The sequence below is a fragment of the Aricia agestis genome, chromosome 5 (assembly GCF_905147365.1).
Source record: "Aricia agestis chromosome 5, ilAriAges1.1, whole genome shotgun sequence".
NCBI lineage: Eukaryota > Metazoa > Arthropoda > Insecta > Lepidoptera > Lycaenidae > Aricia > Aricia agestis.
In genome coordinates this window covers 20335319-20353404 of record NC_056410.1, presented here as the reverse complement: position 1 = coordinate 20353404, position 18086 = coordinate 20335319, and the positions used below count along the sequence as shown (strand labels likewise).

Genomic DNA, 18086 nt, shown 5'->3' with positions numbered 1-18086 from the left:
TTAAGACTAAAATTAGCCCAATCCGTTCAGCCGTTCTCGAGTTTTGTGCTTAGCAACACATTTAGCGACTAATTTTATATTATAGATAACTATAGATAACCCGTAACTGTGTTGTGACTGTGTTGTGCCGAAATTCGTTTGTCGCGTAGGAATCTGAAAATTTTCGTGAAATGAACTTTTAGTGAAAGTATCTTTTTATTTCTTATTTTTTATTTTGAACAAATTTTGTGATTTTGACTGAAGACTGACTTTGAAGTCTTCAAAGTTAGTCTTCAGTCAAAAGGTTTTTAAGACCTCTAGCATTCTCACGGATTGCGGAACCCCAGTGCTCCACGTAGCACACTTTGGGAATGGCTGGAGTATTAACTATAGAGCAGACTGTAGAGTAGTGTCTCTAGGGTCTCTAGGTAAAGAAGTAAAGAGTTACTTGTACTTACAACTTGGTATAGTATAGATCGTCATCCTCATAATCATATCAGACTATATTCGTCCACTGCAGCTGGACATAGGCCTCTCGCAATGAACTCCAAGATGATCTCCTACTCCTACCAACATGGGCCCGCAACTAAACGGAGATCGTCGTCCCACCTAGTATAGATATTAGATACCATAATATTATGGCAATGGGCGTTTTCACACTGCGACGATAACGGCACGACACGATAGACGATACCGCAGAATAGATAAGGGCCACCGCACATATACAATTTCAAGTTGGCCGACCATCGTACAAACTAAATTGCGTAGTGTCACAATACTAAGTGACAGATTATAGATAGATATTTTAGAGCAATATAATATAAATAAATATAAAGAAAAAATTGATTATCATAAATATAAGACTAGATATGTGACTCAGGGCAAATATGTAATACCATCGGTAAGAAATTACTATGGTAAAAGAACCAGAAAATACCTGACTCCTACTTTATTTAACAAAATAGACTTTATATATATATAGAGATGATGACAATAAAACAAGCAAGTTAAATTTAAAAAGGTACTTAAAAAATATTTTTTTAAAAATAATAATGGACATTGTATTGGCAGTTGATATAATAATTAAAAAATGATACTTATAGATAATATTCTCAATGTTATAATAATTTAAGGTTTATTACTTATAAAATTTAAAAAAGCTAGGTAACTTCTTTGTTACATAATATTACTGTGTTATGGAATTGTCTAAGATGATTTGAAATTAGAAGTTGGAATTATGTTTCATAGAATCAAATAGAAAAGTTGTGAAGTTTAAGTTTTTTATTTTTTATTTTATGTTTTACTTTTTTAAATTTTTATGTTGCGTTTTTTATGTTCAGCGAATTTGTAATTTGTCGCCAACAAACTGCTGCGCAGTTTGGCAAATTTTAATGTATATTGTAAAATGTTAATTTACTCTGAATAAATAATTTAAAAAAATAATTCAATACTAAGTGACATATTAGAATTAGGAAAACATCATTGATCATACCTTGCATTTTAACTTCGATATTATCCAGATAAGTTTTAATGAAAAAATCCAGATAAAAAGGTGATAATAATCCATATCCATTATCCATACTTCCATACTAATATTTTTTTTATTATGTAATTCGGGGCCGTCTATGGGCCCTGTGTGTAAAAATATGTGTACGTATACACTTACTCAAGCATGATTGAACATAAATTCTAAAAGATTAAATTGTCAACGTGCCGATACGTGCCGACTGGACGTCAGAAAAAGAGTTCTGCTATCATGTATCACACGTCTCTTTTTACCACGCAGTGTTACTGATAGTGACATCTCGCTTTCTCTTGCACAACTTGAAATTGTATATGTGCGGTGGCCCTTATCTATTCTGTGGTATCGTCTATCGTGTCGTGTCGTTATCGTCGCAGTGTTAAAACACCCAATTGGTAGACTTTTCTGCGTGTATAAGTTCTGTATAGCGAACATGCGTGGTAGAACTCAGTGATACTACGTGGTACCTCGTACTATTACGTGGTGAAATCTCGTTACGATAGAACACGTGGTACGGTAATAAACGCCGCAAAATATCGTAGGGGCGATGTAGAGCGAAGCTATAACAGCGCCATCAAGTTGAGTTACGGGATTAAACTTGCCTGATTAGGTTTGTACTTTAAAGTTGCTCCGTAGAGCCAGTGTGGTTTGTTCTTAGAGAACAAATAGAACAATCCATATTTTAGGACCATCAAGTCAAAGTATTAAATCCTTTCTATTTCAGCTACCACTTTCAAGATTTTTCGGAGAAAAAAATATTGTTCGTCTTTTCAAAATGAAGCTACTCACAAAAAATTTGCGTGATAGTAATAAAAGAATGTTCTAGGGGCGTACTAATTGTTCTATCAGTTGCACAGCGAAACTTACCTTCTATTTACATTCAATAATGTCTTATTTAACGATTCTGGTCTTAACTATCGACGCTGAATAAAACGCCCATAAATTGGAAATGAAAACGCACGCAAAAAAAAAAAAACGGCTTGATCCCCTGTAGAGATTGATTCAGGTTATCTATTTTGATTGAGATAAATCTTAAAAGTCGGCCAAGTGTAAGTCGGACTCACGCGCGAATGGTCCCGTACTGTCGTAGAGCAAAAATAGGCCAAAATAAGTATGTGTTTTTTGTATGAGACCCTTAAATTTTACATTTTATTATGATTTATTAAAGTACAAATATAATTAAGAATGTTATGAATATTTCAAGTGCCTACCTGTTGCCGTCATTAATATGGAGTAAAAAATGGTTAAAATACTTTTATTTTATTTTTAGTGTTTGTTGTAGAGGCAACAGAAATCCATTTAAATCTCTGACAACTCTCTAGCTATTACCGTTCTTAAGACTGGAGACAGGCCGATCGACAGATGGACATACGTGGAAGTCTTAGTAAGAGGGTTTCGTTTTTCCCCTTTTAGCTATGAAACCGTAAAAAGGTTGTCGTGTCCAAAGTCCAAATAGCTTCATTAGGGCCCAATCAACGGCGATATAAATGAGGTATGAGCCATCAATCTGCGGCGACGTTGACGCGTTTGTGAGACCTGCACGAGTCCTGCACGACTCGAGGTTTGCACGAATCCTGGGGGCTTATTCTTGTGACTCGAATGTCAACAAAGTCGCGCGCACGTATCGTCTTTTACGCTTGAGACAACCTGAATTCTGAAAGGCGCATATAAACCACATTTAACGCTACTGAGTATGCACAATATCATTATTGCGATGCTGTTCATCTTATTATGGAACCAAATTTATGTATTGCGTCAACGAAGTGCGAATGTATTAAACTAAACTAAATATAAACGAAACTGGCAGTCGGCACTCAACAGTCAACTATGCCGTGAAACGATTACTTGAGAGGCCGTTTATGTGTGGCCCTGGGCCCATAAAGTTAATATACCTAGCGGAATAGAGCAACCATCTCCAGCTGTCAAACGACACCGAAATTGGTTTACATATTATGTGTGTAAAAATATTATGTGTACGTATACGAGTACACTTACACAATCATCTTTCTATGAGATTAATTTATTGTCACCGTGCCGATAAGTGCCGACTGGTCGTCAAAAAAAGAGTTCTGCTGTCATGTATCACACTCTCTTTTTACCACGCAGTGTTACTGGTAGTGACATCTCGCTTGCTCAGGAGTCAGGCCTTTGTTTCTCTATTACGCTAAGTATATAACTTTATGGTGTGGTCTGTGGCCTAGCCCTAACATATCATTCATATCAAACTCATAATTAAAGACTACCTCAACGCACTGCGTGCGTAGCCACGATTGTTATTGAGGGGAAATTGAAAGCCTAAATAGGGCAATATACGGCCTTAAAATGAAGTGACGTTCGAGGCGCGAGAATCAGGCCCCAGCACGAAGCCTGCACGATCCTCGGTGCACGCATGTCGCAACGCTCGCGGATTCGGCACCGCACCCGAATCGCGGAGATCCAGTGATACGGTTACGAAACTGTAACTAACGCGCGGCTGCGGGGCGGCGCGGCAGACGGCGGCAGTGCAGCGCCGACCGCCGCGCCGACCGCACGTCATCTCCCGCGTGCTGACGAGATCGGTATCGAGTGACAGTTGCATTGCAGGTGCCGTTTTTTATTAATTGAAAAGTGATTGTAATTCGGTCACGGCCGCGGCTCGGTCCGGCCCAGTTCTCCCGTCGCAGCTCGCCCGTCGCTCGTACGTAGCCCGGCCTCACTTGTTGCTCCTCTCCCGACTCCCATTCATCCCCATACCCTCAATGAACTTGCGAAATTCTGCAGGAGATAAAGTAGGTATAGCTCGCGATCCTTCGTCCATCGTAAACCATTAATCTTATAATATATTACGTGTCGTTCGTAATGTAACTGCATACTAACGGAGGTTATAAATTTAATCGTAGTCGAGTTAACGAGAGCCTTAGAACGTTCGTGGAATCTCGGAGCGCTCCCATCTGGAGGAATTTTCTCGCCTTTTATTGAAGTTGAAGCTAGCAGCTTTGATCCATTATCTTTTGTATGCTAACAATATGTTCGTAGAAAATATAGAAATAAGATGCGAGGCATCGGGTAGCGCGTCCGCGATTCCTTGAAAATGTCTCTCTCCGGCGCGGGCGGTTTACTTGTGGCGAATTAATCGCGGCTAACTCAATTACCTACTACGTAGTTCACGAGAATTTTCTTTGCTACGATGAAGGTTGCTATCATTAAAATTACGTTGTTAATGTCCCATTATGTTAGAATTTAGTGTCTAGACCCGAAATTCAGGGGATTACGATGTAGAGTTTTTAATTTACGTGCGCCCGCCGGTCCTTTCCATTTCGTGTTTCCCATATTTACATTTTCCATTTATAAAATAATTAAATATGTACAAAATAAAAATTGCAATAAAATTATTCGTAGTTCGGGAATGATTCTAAAATATTTTGCAAGTTATTGGGAACTCTAGCATTGCATATTCTTGTGTTTTCACATTGAAATCAGCGTTATTTATATAAACTTGATTCAGGATAAAAATAGAAGCTGCAGTTAATACTATATACCTTTCTATTCATTTTCTATTTTAGCTTCAAGATTTAAATAAAATGTAGAGAAGCGAATGCATATTAATATCGTTTTCTTTTAAAATTGATTTTACGGTTTTTTAATTCGTTCACGACTTGGTTATTAAACTTCTCTGTAAATATAATTTTAGCATTAGAAATAGAAATATTTTTTTTTCAAAATGAAGATATTTGAATCTATTGATATTTGAATCTTTCATTCCACCACATAATTGCTTAGTAGATTTTTTTACTATTTTAAAAACAAAGCAAAATTTTCTTGACTACGTAATATACGTCTGTGAATAAGAACAGGATTTTCCTCAATTCGAGAAGGCTAGAATTTATTGTCCAGGATAGTAATTGCAAGTCATCTATTTTTTACTCTATTCAGACTTCATAGTTACCTGTAAAATAAAAGTATAAGTTCCACTAAATAAACAAAAGTGTACTTTAAACTGCAAACATGGCACCGAAAATTCTATTTGAATTTTTATAGCTGATGTGTTGATCTCTACTCCAATCCTATAATTTTAATCTAACACCTAGAAAAGCTTTTAAAATCTAAAACAACCTTTAAATTTAGTATCTATTAGCGAGTTTCTGAAAAAAAAACTGACTCTTACTTCTATCTAGGTCATGTCCTTAAGAAATCCTTAAAAAAATATTTTGAGTGTTACTCTCCTTATCTCTACTGCTAAAATATAAATAAGTTTGCACTATTGACATAATATTTTCAGCTACGGCCACAAAATTGGCAGCCTTCGTTAACATTTTAATTATTTCACTAACTAATAACGTTTGATAAGAGTTATTATGATGTTATAACTATTTTCCTGTTGTTAAAATATTTTAACAATTTAAATTAAACAACGTTCGCGATTCCAGACTAAAATTCTGCTACACGGCTCATTCCCTGTAGACTGTTATATGTATCCTACCAAGTTTTATTAAAATAGATGTACTTTTCTAAAAGTACATGGCTATTTGGAACAACTTCGTAGCTCCAAAATTTATTTGTTGCGCGGGATCGGTACATTTTTTCGGGATGAAAAATTAACCATGTCATCGATAGTAATATATTAAAGCACCTCTGCAATGCCAAATTTCATCAAAATTCATTCAGCATTTTAAGCTTCTGTCAGGTATTCAACAAAAGAAATTAATAGGTAGCATGCGTGTTGAGAGAATATCCTGCGTGTAGTTTTTCCTAGATATTTTCCTTGTTTTTGAACAGTTATTAAACTTGACCTATATTAACACGAATTATTTTCACAAACAAAATCAAAATTAATTAGTTATCGTATAAAATGTTTATCGGTAAGGTTTGGATGATGTTATGCGATGTTAGCTAACGTTAATTTATTGTTAATTATGACACACGCAACTCCTTAGCGCCAAAATTTGTTTATCCCGGCACTCAAAGTATCTCCATAGCAAATTTTAGCAAAATCGGTTCAGCGGTTACACGCCCAGTGAAGAGGTAACAAACAGACAGACACACTTTCGCATCTATTAGTTATTACTTACTAATATTATAAATGCGAAAGTGTCTATATGTCTGTTACCTCTCCACGCCCAAACCGCTGAACCGATTTTGCTGATAGGTACGGTGAAAGTATCTACTTTGAGCCCCGGTAGAGGACATAGAATATTTTTTATCTCAGAAAATGTACGGTTCACACACGATACCCGCAATTCCGTTGCGCCAAAATTCGTTTATCGCGTGTGAACCGTACATTTTTCTAGGATCCTATGTCCTTTCCCGGGACTTAAAGTATCCCCGTACCTTTCAGCGAAATCGGTTCAGCGGTTTGGGCTTTAAGAGGTAACAGACATACAGACAACTTTCGCATTTATAATATTAGAAATATTAGTACATGGATTCATCGGTAAGTCCGGTAAGACAGGTTTGGATGATGTTATGTTAGCTAACGTTGATTTATTGTGAATGCAGGCGACGCGACGCGATACTGCGAAATGTTCATCGCCATATTTGATCGTTTTTAAATTGTTCGCTTTTTGTGAATAATGCGTTCATCGCTTTTTTATGGCTAAATTATTTAATTGTATAATATATTGCCGTCTGTTATTTGAATTATTATTATTATTATTGTGTAAGGTATTCCTTGCTCACGGGCAATTAAATCCCGGACCTTTGGAAGGCATGCGTGGGGCCGAAGCCAACACGTAGAGGCCCGTTACACAGTTTAATCTAAATGTTATGTGACACTGGCCGGTGATTCTCCCTGTCCGCACTATGGGAGTACAACCAAGGAGAGCCAGCGGCCAGTGTAGGACTATTACAGGGAATGGATATTAGAAATGATACCGGGCTATGGGGGTGAGGTGCTAGTGGACTGGGTAACTAGGACTATGGAAGGACTATGGCGTCTGCCGATACAACGTGGCAACATGTATCATAAAATTGGCAGACGGTGACTCGCCAACTCTTTGAATGGGCCCCTCAAAATGGTCGCACGCACGGTGCACCGAGGCGGCAACATTGACAGAGCGGCTTGAGGCAGGAGAGGTGTCGCTGGACTTTAAACGCCGATCATTTGCACCCTCAGAGGGTCCCATCACGTCGCCCACTCGCCACTTACGCCTCACATCCTCCCTCCGAGCCGAAGCTCTTGCGACTCCACTCTGACCGGCCGGTTAAGGCAAGGCAGAGGCAGGGCCTGATTCTCCGTCAGTATTCACTCCGGCCGGCCGGTGAAAGCAAGCCGGAGATGGAGAACAGGGGCTTCCCAGGGAGCACTCGGGTTCGTGGGGTCGCTACTCCCCAACAGCTCGCCACAAGCTGCCCTGCCTTATTATTTTTAAATTTATTATTTATTTATTTATTTATTTACTTTCGAAATGTTTATATTCTGAAGTTGTAAAGTTGAAGAAGCCAAATACGTTTCACAAATTGCCAGTTTCGAAAGTTTTGTTATAGGAATGTATGTATTCACTTTTAATTGGTTAACCAACACATTAACCAATGAGCAACGCTGTTAAAGAGATAAGCTACAGCCAAAACACCCGGCAATTATTTACAATATTAAGAAGATATATATCTTAAATATCTTTAATCTATCAACAACGTCGTTGATTAGATAAACTACAGCCAAAACTCCTTAAAACCGGCCATTAAAATATCTAAAACTGCTGAAAGTATCAATCACATCTTTCACAATTTTAGTAAATTGTATCAGTGCCACTCCTATTTCTTTTGTATTCTTATATTTTTCTGCCCTGGCATTGTTGTGACCGCCGGGACTGACATATTTCTGTGTAAGAGGCTTATGGGTATTGTTATTTTAACTTATAATGCTCCTTTCGTAGGTAATTGATTGAACTTTTTTGTTCGCCATTTCTGGCGTTTTTCTTTTGGCATTTCTTACTGTCAGAATTATTTTTTGATCGATTGCTTCTCTTTTGTATTGAAGGTTAAATGGTGTCAATTTGACAAATTGCATTTCGATACACATTGTCCGGTTGTGCATATCTGTGGCTTATAACATCTAATTTATAAAATTTTATTTCCATTTTATGTCAAAAGAGACCTTTAAATCTACCTTTAAATTTTGGATTTTCAGAGATTTCTATCGCCAATTTTTTTGTAAATTTCTATCTCTTTTCCATGTCACGCCATTCTAGTTTGCATAAAAATACATGACCACATTCCACCTATAACGATTGCTACATTACGATCAACGATGTCGATATATTGAAAATAAGACATTTAATTTCGAAACACTTGATTGCGCGTACGAAGACGATACTTTCAAAACGTTCATTTTCATCCCAGCGAGGCGATGTGAGGTAAGGCGCTCGGTTCCGCTCTCGTAAGCGGTATCTGCATGCATATGTATGCCAGAGAAGTTCCGATGGAATTCATAAATTATCTGCCACGCCATATACGGCTTCGAAATTGGATTGATCATTTTTAGACGGATAATTGATATTCTATAGCGTTTTTATGTGCGAATATTACGGTTTTAGTCATGTTATTCTTTATTCGTCGTATGAATCGAATCGAAATTAATTGATATTATAATAATTGTGTATCTTTTAATGAAATCAAATTTCAAAAGTTTTATACGGTGCAATATCCCTTTTTGGTTCTATTATATATAAGGAACATTAAAATTAGGTAATACGGGCACATTCGTAAGTTATTATTTTTCTGTAACGGCGGTGAGGTATTTTTAATCGTCAATCGCCATGGCATACGTCAAAAGACAATGTAATTTCCTGTCGACGAAAGGAGGCTGACGTAATATTGCATAATGCCATCCCTTTTAGGTACCTGCAACTAAAACTTTTCTTGTATTGTTTCTACTTTGTAATTAGATGTTGTTAGTCATTTCTTTCGGAAATGATGAAATGAAAAATTTAGAAGTTCGTTAATCACTTTTCCGTAATAAAGAATAATAAACAAAGTCCCGGGAAATATGCAAAATTTCTCGGGACTCTAAATCACGTAACTTCCAAGCCAAATTTTATTAAAATCACTATAAGGGCGAAGCCAAACGAGCGTAATTTGTGAGTTGTGAGTCGCAGAATTTCGGCTGGCAGAAATTCTGCTGCATTCAGTTTCGTACATTAGTCCTGTTTGATTCACACGAACGTAATTTTGTGAGTCAAGATTTGTATGAAACGATATTTACGCGACCGAAATTCTGCGACTCACAACTCACAAACTACGCTCGTTTGGCTTCACTCTCACTCTGAACAGACAGACGCACTGTCGCATAATTATTATGATATAAATAGTATATTTAGTACACACTTTAATTTGTCACTGTGGTCTCACTTTCATTGTATTATGACCAAATAAGTACAGTACTAATACGGGGTCCAAAGTAACGGCGAGCGTAGGAGCCGATATTGGAATCTCAAGGTGAAGCCAGTTTTTATATGTCTATGTAGCGTGTTATAGGAAACTAGCTGTTGCCCGCGACTTCGTCCGCGTGGACTTCAGTTTATAGCGCGCGATTTTAACAAAATTGGTGTCAAAAGCTTTTATAAAAAAAAAAAACCCTGGTACCCCTTAAATCAAAACAGCTGCACATAATATTTAAATATTTTTTTTAGTAAACTTTATATTTTATGCCAAATTTATAAGCTTATTTAGCCCCCCAATTACACAACTTTACCCATAAACTATTTATCAATGATAGGTTTAACTTTTAAGTTTACGTCACTGCATAGTTAAAGTACTGATTTATTAAATAACGTTAAATGAAAAAAAGGTAGGTAGTGCCCTTGCGCGCTTCGTTTGGCTCATCTTGGCGGGGGCACTCCCGTGCATCCAGATAACAATCGATAACAATCGAAAAAAATACCTCTTATAGAAAGACTTTTGGGCAAGCGTTAGCGCGATGTAAGAGACGCACGGCGCCATCTATTATGCATTTTTGGAACTAACTTAATTTGAACAAAATACGCATTTTCACCCTCTTACAACGCTCTTTTCTAGTAAAAAAGTAGCCTATGTCCTTTCTCAGGCTTTAGACTCTCTGTATACAAAATTTCATTACAATCGGTTCGGTAGTTTTGGCGTGAAAGCGAGACAGACAGATTATTGTTGTATAACCATTAATTATTGTTGCTATTATTGTTATATATACATATAGTACTAATCTGTATTAGTAAATGCAGTTCATTTTACTTGTTTTGATTTAAAAAATCCAAAAAATAAGATTTGACTCGCTACTATGTCACTTCCCTAACTTTGCTATCGAAGATATCGAAGCTATTCCTATCTCTAGTAGGGCAAAACCAGAGATAGATCAAATATTGGGAACGGCCGTTAGTCATTTTATTCTCTACTATCTACTATCTCTACTACTATATTATATCTGTGTAAAAATCTTATGTTCCGGCAGAACTGTAAACAAAACCGTTTTAGTGGTGTATAGGAATCCGATTCTAAATAATTAATTATTATTCTGTTGTGGCATATAATTATTTAGTAATATTATATTATGTTTATTATAGTAATATTATGTATTATATCTAGTTACGGAGTTAAACTATGATAGAGCTATATTAATATAATGTGTATTTTATAAAATAGTCAGCAAAACTCAACATTTTCTATTTAAATTGCTTTATAACACTTAATTGAAAATAGCTTTAACGGAAAAATGTAAGAACAGAGACGCAAAAGAAATTGTCGATTAATTAATATTTAAAGATAATTGAAACTGTGACGCAAGGTCTGAAAAAGTAAAATTTAAATTATCTTTAAATTAGTACTTACCCTGGTTCTGATCTTATAATCCAACATATGGCTTCGGCTTAGTTCAGATACAGTCTCGGACTGTATCTGAACCAAACCTATATTATAATAGTACAGTTTATTATAATATAGAGTCTCTATATTATAATAAACTGTAGAATATCGTATTCCCACAAATTGTGAAACTAAGATCAAATGATCACATCTGATTGGTCGACCTTCAAAACCTTTAGACGTTTGCTTGATATAAGTATCATAGAAGAAAATTCGTATGCAGTTGACGGACCTACCTCATGTCGGTTTATGTCAACCAAATACCTAGTTCCGCCTTCATCAGAATCAAGTTCTTTGATCTTTCATCTTTGATAGTATTTCGTTGTTTAAAGGCCCTTCCACACGACGTTTTTTTACGCTCGTTTGTATCGACACAAACGAAAGTTGAACGCTCAGCAAACGGAAGGACGTTTTAAACTTTATATCTGCCAAAACGCGATGAAAACGCGCAGAAGACGAGCGCATCAGAAACGCGCGTCGTCAGTAGATTGTTACATTGAAATAGCATAATCATGTTTTTTTTTTGCGAAACTGCAATATCTTTGCCATTTTAGATGAAAACATATTTTACCTAACAACACGTTTTGAGTGTCCTGTTTAGGCGTTGTAGGCCAGGCTGGGCTATCAGATTCGCCCACGCCTCGATACTGTAATATAATGCATATCTGGACAATCTGATAATGATTTAGGACAGCTGCGGTGTAGCCTTATATAGGTTTACACTTGCTACATAATATTATCTGTTGTTATAAAGCTGTAGAATTTGCTTGAACGCGCTGAGCGAGCGTCATAAATTTTCCCATACAAAAGATTAAAAAAGTTAATCTTTCAGCGCTGCTACTTTCACAGCTAACTCTATAAGGGGACACATACATATCCTAAAGTATTATCACTTAGTTTTGTAACACCCTGTATAAAATTGCTGGGAAGTGTACACTACGCGTACGCAATAAACGCATTTTGAACCGACAGACTTGTGGGCAACATGTTATCATAACCACATATGTATTTAAAAAAATCGTTTACTTGAAACAAAACACATTACATATATTATTTAAGGGTATATTTTCCGTTCACACAGTACACACCAAATAAGGGCACATTATTAGTACCCCTTTATTGATGTTTCAGTCAAAACAGTAATAGGGATGTTGACATTTATTCGTAGCACGTGTATCACTTTTGTTAATTAACTCGGAAGCCGCGATGAGATTCGGAACTTGAGACAAATGGAGCTTTAGGGTTCCGTAATGACAACAATCTTGTGTACTTATGTCGTACAAACTAGAAAACACTGTTATTTGCCGTGATTTTAGATTCGGATTCAAAGTGTCTTTATACTAATTCATTAAAATATCTGTTCAGTTGTTAAAGCGTGAAGGTACTAAAAAGGCAATTTGGTCTATAATAATATTACCGATTGCAGACGATTTTTACTTTCTTTCTTATAGACCAGGGATGGCGAACTTTTTTGTATCACCGTGCCATTTATCTTAAGAAAGTTTTCTGAAAAATTCGTAAACGTGCCATTCAATTTTTTTGTGATTTGGTACGTATTTCGAAGCCTTATTTGGTGCGCAATATGAAAAGGTGGATTTACAGCCTTAAAATGATTTCAATACTAGTTTCGTGACCAGTAGCGTGCTCCAAATTGTATTTCACGTGACACTGGTGGTACGCGTGCCAATGGTTCGCCATCGCTGGTATAGACAGTCTCACGTGTTATTGCGACGTCATTAAAAATTCGATGTGAACTGACCCTAAAGGGCCGCGAAATCTACGAAGCCTTATACAGTCTAATTCTCTCCCAATACCGCCACTTAGTACATTTCGGCGTTTTGGGAAGTATTGATTTACTTGTAAATCTAATTTGTTTGTCCTCTGTATGTTAGACGAGTATTCCTTTACGCGTCGAAAAGCTTTTTGGTAAAAGATAAGATTTTTTACGCCGGTTCTTCTCGAGACGCGATGTTAATAGCGTATTCAATATTCTACAATATCTATTTCAGTTAAACATTTTGATATTTACTTTGAATCTGGCAAATCCATATTTACCGACAAATAATGTAGTCTATGTCCTCGAAAGCTGTCCTGTGTTAGACAGATCCGGAACACTCCTTTAATTAGCGTGTTATGGCAATCCGCTTCTATTTTAGTGGGTAATCTAAAGGGAATGAGCCTATTCCTTTTAGCTTACTCTACATTTTATGTCATGTCAAAATCGGGTCAGCAGTTTAAAATTTTTCGCAACAGGTGTTTAAAGTATTTTTTATTTAATTATTATTAATCATCATAACTCATATTGTTGTGAGCTGATTATGTTATTTCATATTGCATTATTTTTGCAATATCTGCGATTTATAACTGCAATATTGCACGCGGATGAGCAATGTATCTTCTGACAAGCAATTATTTATTGCACAGTAACTCAAAATTCTATTACTTTGCATTTATTAATTTTATCTTTAACGAATGGGTGTAATATCGGCCACAGCTGAGCTTTCTTCTTTGATTTCATAAATGCAATCCATTTTGGCTCTTACTGCAACTTGCAGGGCAGAGATTCCTAACCAGGGCATAATCCAAGTTGACTTCTTTAAAAAGGTTGGGAAACTCACGTGTAGTTTTTTTTTTATAAGTCAATAGTGACAACGTTATTAAGAAGTTATATACCTATAAGTACTACGTAACAAGTAAAGATTCGGTTTTGTACTTCATAAGAAGTAGAAGTAGAATTTGAACTCTATATAATAAATTGTGAAGTTTTCATTCTCAAGTCAAGTCTTTATTCACAAAATCTTAATTTCTTATACAAAAACATTTCATCTGGCATCGCAGGGCACGCGCATCTAGCTGGACTATTCGTAGTTATGGTGCAAAACCATTTCATCTGACATTGCAGTATACGAGTCTAGTTGAACTATTTGTAGTTATGGTGCTGAGCTCACAAACCTTAAGGTACCTGACGTTTACTTTCACCGTGACGTAAGCGGTCAGCTGCGCTCGCGCTCATTCGGACAATATCATGACACGCATAGCTCGAGACTGAGAAAAACAATCAGACCAGTGGCGTTAGAGCCGCAGGCCACAGCTCTAAAGCTACTATCTCTATGAGCAACCAGCAAAAACTTGTTAGGCGCGTTGTTTCTAGACGCGATATTTGGGTTCGTAAATATTACATCCATAAACGTCAAATTAAGGCCATGATGAATGTTTCATAATTTCACTTTGGTGAAACCCTTTATACGTATAATATAATAGAAGGTGTAACAAATCATACTTGAGGGTGTGGATGGGTCCCCTGTATAGAGTTCACTGAGAAAGTAGCAGCGCTGATAGACTCACTTTTTTACTTTTGTTTCTACACAAAAAAACTTTGCTCTTTAAGCGCTACTACTTTCACATTAAACTCTATAAAATAGGGGACATATACACACTCCAAAGTATTATCACTTACATTTGTAACACCTTGTATATGCGGTTAGCTTTTAAACGTACCTAACCTAAGAAATTCGCCCTTTCTGGACGAGGTCTAACTTATGTATTGGCCAATAGACAATGCCGCGGTATATCTCGCCGTGCGAACTATACCACTTGACCAATTCGGCTCATATTACTGTGCGGTGTTCGACGTATTTTGTTCACCTGTTCACATAGTTTAAAGTACTAAAGTTTGGACGTCCGATGGTTGATTGAAGTATAGCTGCTTACCTTTTCATATTCTGTTTCTTTGTCATATAACATCTCTATATATTCTGTACAGCTGCTCTTATATAGCTCTTATATAGAGGTCTATATAGCTGCTTCTGACGTACATGAAAATATAGTACAAACTATGTGAGTTAAACGTTAATGTAACACAATTGACTAATTTCTGTCAGTACGGCAGTCAAACTTTTTAATTGTGTTTTTGTACCTTTAAGTTTCTTAATTTCAAGTTTTGCCTCCAAAAATCCATACTAATCTTATAATTTACACAGATCTGTATTGTTTTTCGCAGCTAATCCGACAAAATATTATGTTTTTTTGTAGGCAAAGTTACATTTTATTGTTAAGTTATATAAATAAAATACAATTTAAGGTGCCTAGACACGTAGACCTTTTCAGTTCGCAAGATAACAAGACGGAATGTTCTTGGTACGGAGGCGGAGCAATTATAAATTCCACTCATTTCTTATTGCTAACTCTTAATTAATGTTTTATTTTATCGGTAGGTATTTAAACTTCTTTAACTGATCCAGTTGTTGAATTATAATTTTATATTAAAATGCAAAACTTTGAATGTGAATGTACCATCGAAGAAATTAATTCATAGGCAGTTGACGGACCTATGCCATTTGCTCGGGTTATGCTATGACCATAAAGTTAAAATACCTAGCGGAATAGAGCTACAATCTCGAGCTGTCAAACGAAACCGAAATTGGTTTCATCTGTGTGTAAAAGTATGTGTACACTACACTTACACAAGCATGCTTGAACATGATTTAAATTGTCAACGTGCGGCACGTGCCGACTGGACGTCAAAAAAGAGTGCTGCTGTGTTGTATCACACGTCTCTTTTTAACACGCAGTATTACTGATAGTGACATCTCTCTTGCTCAGGCCTTTGTTTCTCTATTCCGCTAGGTATATTAACTTTATGGCTATGACTAAAGAAACTCGGATTATGTCAATTTCAGTCATGAAGTGTCGGCTGAGTTTGACATAATGCGACCAAAATACGTAGGTCCGCCATCTGCACCCGATCACCCGAACCCGCCAATTGTCAGTATTATAAGGCAAAACCGCAAAATGATTTTGACGAGTTAACACATAATATTACGCCCTTTTTATCGCTCGAAAATGTGCGGTTCATGTGGCATAATATTTGTAACATTAATCACTTTAATGTAATTCTTATTTGTGTTTTTCGTCAGCAATCACCAAAAATACTCCATATTTACATTTTCGGTGGTAAGGCATGATAGTAATTTAGAAATATTTGTTAATCTTTGTAAAAGCGTTCGTGTGGGCACTGGGGGCCATATAACAAAGGGTTGAATTAAAATGTACTCACGTAGGTCTAATGGATAAAAAATAAACACTAGTATTCGTCTTGTAGTGCAGTGGTTAAAATCCCGCGTTGGAAAAAGGTTATTTTTCAAGTTTGATGAAAGTAACACTAGGTTAGGAGAATTAAGAAAGATAATACTTGTGTACTGCACCCTTGGGCATTATAATATTAATTGGCTAACCTGGCTTCAATGAAATCGTCCACCATCGCCGCAATATTTTCGTCTCAAAACGATGTATAATTATAATTGCAGTAAATAATAATCATCAGCCTATGATAAACACCAAAAAATTTTTAAACAAATTTGATACTTGATAACTCATACGTCGTTAGTTCCAAATAACCGTATACCCAGAGGAATACCCAAATGGGTCTCCTTAAAAATGGAATTGGATCCAAATTATATTTCAACTGGCTTTATTCAGCGGCTTTGCCTGCTTAAATTAGGACGGTTATTGCTTAGGTACATATTTTGGTATGTTTGTATTTATTTTATTGTTTAATCTAATAGGTTACTTCTATTCCTCAAAAATAGTGTAAAATCATTCAAGTTGAGTAGTTTTTGCATGAAAACGTAACATACCCTAAATACATTCATATTTAATATATTGTTAGGTATATCTTTGGAGATTAGAGACATGAGGCTTATTTAATATTCATGTAGGATTATTAGTTATTATCCTAAAAATCCTATCAAAGGAAAATGTTAGTACTTATAGGCTAAAGTTAATCTAGATTCTTTTATTATATTAATAGTTGGAGTGCTTCTAAGAATTGATATTTGAATATTGTATGACATTGATGTTAGTAGTTCGATCCTAAGGGATTCTGAGCATTTATTTATTTGGTTTTTCGTAAATAAACATATTATGGCGTTAAGTAAAAAAAATGTAAAGTAGAAAAATATCAACCTAAAATGAAAACTAAAAATTAATTTATGATTCATTAAATACCAAGCTGTGGACCGAAATATTTGCTATAAACTTTAATTCAATTCATTTTGAAACTAAATATAAAAACAAACAAAACACGAAACAAACTAAAACGAAGAACAGTGCGAAAAGCCCTAATTGTCATCCCGAGTCGTAGCAGGATTCGTAGCGGCCTCGTAGCGGTGCTACGAAACTACGTAGCCCGAGATTATAATTTGCCATTTTTTATGCTTTAACTTGCAGTTGTGACTTTGTGACGTTTATTTTTAACCCCCGACAAAAAAAGGTGTTGTTATAAGTTTGACGTGTCTGTTCGTCTGTCTGTCTGTGGCATCTTTTTTTTTCGAAAGGGTCTTAGCTACTGGTCTGGTTAAGACAATGGTAGTTTAATCGTGGCTATAACTAGTCTGTTGCTAGTTGGTTTGGAAATAAACAATGAGGGGGGCCTGGCCCCCTCCCCTAAAGTCACACGTGTGACATTCTAGTCGGGCAATATTGGGGAGAGCTACGAAAATAAGCTATTTTTATCTGACGTTCTGTGGCATCGTAGCATCCAAGCGGGTGGAAGCGATTTTGTCTAGTTTTTTTATTATATTTTTTATTATTATATGAATGTCGATTTATCTTATTTTATGGCAATGTATTATTATGGTGTAATAAATATTTGTAACACATAAGCTACTATAGCGAGCAGTGCCCTCGATTAATATAGGCGTTGGTTTAAGTCCCAGTTTTTGACCATAACCTATCTTACTTGAGATATTAGTGAGGAGTTAGATCTGTAAGGAAT

The 18086-nt window shown here is 36.1% G+C and overlaps 1 protein-coding gene and 1 long non-coding RNA gene across 4 annotated transcripts in view; one reads left to right on the top strand and one right to left on the bottom strand.

Moving 5' to 3' along the window:
- Nucleotides 1-451: 451 nt before the first annotated feature.
- LOC121727239 lies at nt 452-12493 on the bottom strand. The gene is made up of 3 exons (XR_006035633.1): nt 12483-12493; nt 5134-5135; nt 452-536 (listed from the first exon to the last, which is right to left on the bottom strand). It is a non-coding gene; the product is annotated as an uncharacterized LOC121727239 (long non-coding RNA).
- Nucleotides 4014-18086, top strand: part of LOC121727236 (terminal nucleotidyltransferase 5C) — a 225194-nt gene continuing 211121 nt past the window's right edge. For 2 of the 3 annotated variants that reach the window (XM_042114953.1, XM_042114955.1), the window contains exon 1: nt 4014-4084. The gene's annotated coding sequence lies outside the window, so the exon portion shown is untranslated. The other variant, XM_042114954.1, reaches the window with a different exon arrangement.